Genomic DNA, 4,974 nt, shown 5'->3' on the forward strand with positions numbered 1-4,974 from the left:
CTAGGAGCACTGAGCTAGGTCTGCGTCCTGTGCCCACGCAACTCCGTCTCCGTGCTTCTCCCTTCCCTTCTCCTCCCTCGCGTGATTCGCCCACCTTTAGGTGAATTCAGTAGTGGGCGTCTTGGTCTTGCATGTCTGCTGTGCAGGGAGTCCTTTGTGGAGTTATAGTTGTTCGATTAGTTGTAAATTGCAGGGGAGATTTACAGAGTCTCACCTCATACCGCCATTTTGATGACGTCTCCCAAGACCTTCCTTTTCATATTCTTCCTCTTGTTCTTCCCAATTCTAGCTGGTATGACTTTATCACAGAACCTTTAAATCCATGGTCCCCAGCATATCTCTGCTTGGCAACAGGAAAGTATTTCAAAGCCACCTTGATGTTCCTCACTTGATGAAAAAAATCCACCTTCAGAAGGAAAACTCTAACCCAGTGGTCTGGTTGCGGAGGTAAATGTCAAGTGTGGGAATCTTGGGGCAGTGAATCTTGTACTCACTGTCAGTGGCTGTTCCAGAGTTGTGGCTGGCTCACCTCTATATGAATGTATTCCTTGTAACCTAAACAATTGACAAACTACTCCCACTCTCTAATCCTTACTGACCTCCAATACCCAAACACCCTCACTGAGAACTTGGCAAATGGGCCTTTTCCTCAGACATAGGACTTGACCGATGGGTTTACTCCGGAGAATAGCCTAGTTCTGACATTAGATGGGGAATTCGGGAGGTGGGGTTGGGAAAAGCCTGTCCTATAGTTTGGTGTGAGGTAAGCAAATAAAAAAAATCTTAGTTAAAAAATCTTAGGACTCTCCCATCCTGTATTGGAGACCAGCATACTGCATTTTGTTACTTATTAATCTCCTAGTATCACATTCTTCTATCATCTTTTCACATTAGCTTTAATCGGATCAACACATTGCCTTATCTTTTAGAAAAGACTCCAGTTTTTGAGAATGTGTTTAGAGAGAGGGAGTATTCCCTGTACTCCTAGCTAAGCTTTTGAAGCCCCCTCAGGATTTGAGTTGATCCCTCTGAAAAGTGTGTCAATATGCCCCCTGCCCCACCTTCCAGAATGAGGTCAAAACACAGAAATAGCACTAGTACGCTATGGCTTATTCCGAGCCATCCTATGTCATTCTCTCCAATCAGCCCTAGGAGACCCAGGGCAGCAGTCTACTGACTACCCCCACTGACATCCACACCCCACTGTCTTGGTCTTGCAAATAGAAACCTAATAGTTATACTTACAGTCATATCCAAAGCCCACACCAAGTAGAATCTTATGGGAGATTTCCAGAGTTTCCCCAGTAGTATCCCCCTCCCATAAAATTTGGAGAGGAAGAGCTGCTTCTAATTTTTCAGTTAGCAGAGGTTTTAAAATCAGGGAAGGCATACATAGGAAAGGAAGAGGTGGAATTCTTATGGTCACATCCCTGAGTTGAATGTACGTAGGGGACTCTCCCATTCTGGATTGGACACTGGCATACTGCACAGGGTTTGTGCCATGGAGTGGAACGACATACCTTGACCCTTGAATACTGGGGGTTTGAACTGTGCAAGTACACTTATATGTGGATTTTTTTTCAATAAATTTACAATCAACTTTCTGTATCCCTGGGTTTTCAAATCTACAGATTCAACCAAGGGCTGCCTGATAGATAACAGTATTTTCCATTCGTGGTTGGAAATCCACTGATGTGGAGGGTGGACTCTATGCATTGTTCTGTGCCATTTTATATAAAGGACTTGAGCATCTGTGGATTTCCTGGAACCAATCCCTCATGGGTACTGAGGGATGGATGACTGGGGAATCAAAAGTTACATGCAGATTTCAACTGTGCAAGGGTTGGAGCCCCTACCCACTCCCTTGCACATTGTTCAAGGGTCAACTATATAGTAGTGGTGCCTTGAATGTGCACTAGCTGAGGCTCAAAATTAAGGACCCTGGGCCACTTTGGGCCCTGGATTCACTCAAGGCTGGACATCTCAAGAATAGTCCACACTGTCTTTTAATCACAGGATCAACTGTGGCAGACAAAATACACCATGTTAATTCCTACATTTTGTCAAAATTCATTTTTATTAATAGAAAATGAACACTTATTCTGTTTTCAGTTGTTATACTTGAATTAAAACAATTGATAATTTAAAAAATAGAATTTAAAATAATCAATAATCCTGTTTTGTCTAAAACAATGAAACTGTGGCTTAAGAAAAGTATTCAGCACCATTTGCTCATAGGCCTTTCAGAATTTGTTCTCAAAGTTTCTGGAACTTTCTTGTCTGTAAAGTACAGGAATTGTGGAGCTATGTGAGGAAGCCTCTCTGGGATAACCATTGAGAAGTTAAGCAATCACCATAAGGAATCAGTGTCCACTTGACTTGGTAACTTGGACTGTACAACGGTTCCCTCCCCTCCACTTGTGCTTAGGTGGCACATGCTTTGAAGCACTGAAGTATGAAGAGTCAGACTATTATTTGCTGTTAGAATTGGTCTTTCCAGCTAATAACAATAAATCTCTGGCATAGATGCTATTGGTCTTTCATGTCTATTAGGGAAATTCTGTAAATAGTTTTGGATTTATTTCAATTTATTCAAAGTTAAATATGTTCAATAAGGTTACTACTCTACTCTGCCAGAGTAAGTGTCTGCTGGTTTAGTATCCTTATAAAAAAAATGTGTAATACATGTAGATAAAACATAGTCTTAAAGTATACCTAGAATACTGAATTATTTAAACCAAAATCTATTTTAACAAACTGTCTAATTAGAAGTAGCTGGTGAAGCTAAATCTGAAGTTATGACAGGGGAGACTCACTCACTTGGTGCTGTGCTGCCTACAAAACTTTAAACAGCGTGTGCCCATAAAGCCATGAAAGGAAAGGTAAGGACACACCCTCTTCTCATTCTTTACTATTAGAGTCCAACTGGGCAATTGGCGTTGGGCCAGAAATTAGAATTTCTAAATATTTCAGAAAAGTCCATATAAATTATAGGACTTTTATGCCAAAGAATGTCTGTCTTTCTGCATCAGTGAGAGTAGTGTTTGTCATAGTTTCCTAATAACACAAAGACAAAGGTAAGTCCATACACTTGATGAGATGTCAACGTAATGGGAGGTGGACTATTAGGTCACCCTTAGTCAGAGCTTCTGCTGGCTTTTCACCAATGTGAGTCAGGTGGATTTTTGTGAGAAAATCATGTTTGGTGGCCAGGACCTCTTTTGGACATTTCTTCCAAAATGGAATACACAACAGATATGGGAGGAGGGGAGGTGATACAAGGAATCTACTCTTTCTAGCTTAGAAGGTGTTGATGAAGCCCATATGTGAATTCAAGGAGCCCATGGGATCTTCTAGCTGTGAGCAGTGACTAATGTGGTCATCCAGAATCGACACTGTGAACCATGTAAGAGTTTTCCAGTACAGCTCCAAAAACTCTGGTTAGGGATTCATGGGATCCAAAGGCCTGTAAATAAAATGAATGGGAATAGTTACAGAAGCAAGAGCTCCCACTGTGTGTCTTCTAAACTTCTTCCCCTGATTGATGGTAATAGATGGTCAATAACTAAGTTCCCATCATTATTGCATATCCCTGCCCAAATGTCTCACCATTCACTCTCAGAGGTTTGGGTGTATGACCCAAAGATTGGGGTGAGACAAGGAGAGAATAAAAAGAAGTTCATCAATTGTGTGAGGATGGATGACAGCATACCTCTCTTTGAGAAACTTTCGGAGAAGGAGAACCGTGAGTCTCAGGAAATATATTTCCATCTGACAGACAGAAACTCTATGGTAAGCTGACCAGATCAATTCTGCTTGAACCTATAGAGCAGCTCCTGAGCAACTAGTCTCCATAATCATGAGACAAAAGGTTGATCCTGTGGTTCCGGATCACCAGATGCCGCAAAAGTGCCTCCACTATATTGACCTGCTGAAATATGGAGTAGTGACAGGGTCTTGGTTTGTCAATTAAGCCAAAGCCTAAGAAATTGAGGGCAATCGCTAGATGAAACCTCAGTGTCAGACCTTCCCAAATCTTGTACCAGTCATAGCTGGATTTGGAAAGCCAAGTTAAAAGCACAACTATGCCCTGACTTCCAACCACACCCACAGGGTCTTGGTGGAAGATGCATAGTTCCTTGTAGGTGAAAAATTTGCCTGACAACTTCCATGAGTCATGAGTGGGGAGAAGTTGGGGGGTGGGGGGCAGGATGTACAGATAGACTGAGAGCAGGGCACAATGAATAGCCCCACCTGCACCCACCCCTTCCTCATTCCGGTTCAGGTAATAAAACCAGAGGCCAAATGATTCCAGGACTCGTGCTGTCTGTGCTGCTCAGTCAATAGACTGACACAGGAGTTGGGTCATAGAATAAATGTTTATTATCAGAGTACCATTGGTCTGAGAAGGGAGCAGGTTAATACCTCCAAAAACTGCCTTAACATTCTCAGACCAGCTTTGGATATTTAAGGGAAATCTGAGTATTCCTCCAGAGGCTTTATGATGTTTCAGGGGTCTGTATGGATTCTTCGAAGTGGTGCAGTCATCAACCCACGAGCAGTGATGACAGTAACCTGGAAAGAATGCTAGGCCATAAAGATTGTGATCAGTAAGCATGGGGTATTGTGATCAGTAAGCAAGCATAAATTTCAGGGTAATTATCTACAGCAGGGAAGTAGGACAGAGGATATTCCAAGTTCAAACCACAGGGAGGGGGTTGATGAATTGTTAAGCTCTAGGGCAGGGAGAGGCGAGTCCAGGGACATTACAAGGTCTCTTTTTTTGGGGTCCCAACTGGCCTTATTTCAGTAAGACCTGGGCTATAAGACTCTGTCTTTGGGGGAATCAGTTGCCCATGAGCCTTTAATTACTACTCTTGAATGCACCTGTAGCTACCATAGATGTTTACTTATTTTCATTTACTTAAATTATCTATATTATTTAAAATAATAAGATACAATTTTTTTTTCCTT

At 42.0% G+C, this 4,974-nt stretch overlaps 1 pseudogene; it reads right to left on the minus strand.

The window, feature by feature from the left end:
• Nucleotides 1-3,300: 3,300 nt before the first annotated feature.
• Nucleotides 3,301-4,275, minus strand: LOC109437484 (mesoderm-specific transcript homolog protein; annotated as a pseudogene).
• Nucleotides 4,276-4,974: the final 699 nt, after the last annotated feature.

This window comes from Rhinolophus sinicus, linkage group LG14, assembly GCF_036562045.2.
Source record: "Rhinolophus sinicus isolate RSC01 linkage group LG14, ASM3656204v1, whole genome shotgun sequence".
Taxonomy (NCBI): domain Eukaryota; kingdom Metazoa; phylum Chordata; class Mammalia; order Chiroptera; family Rhinolophidae; genus Rhinolophus; species Rhinolophus sinicus.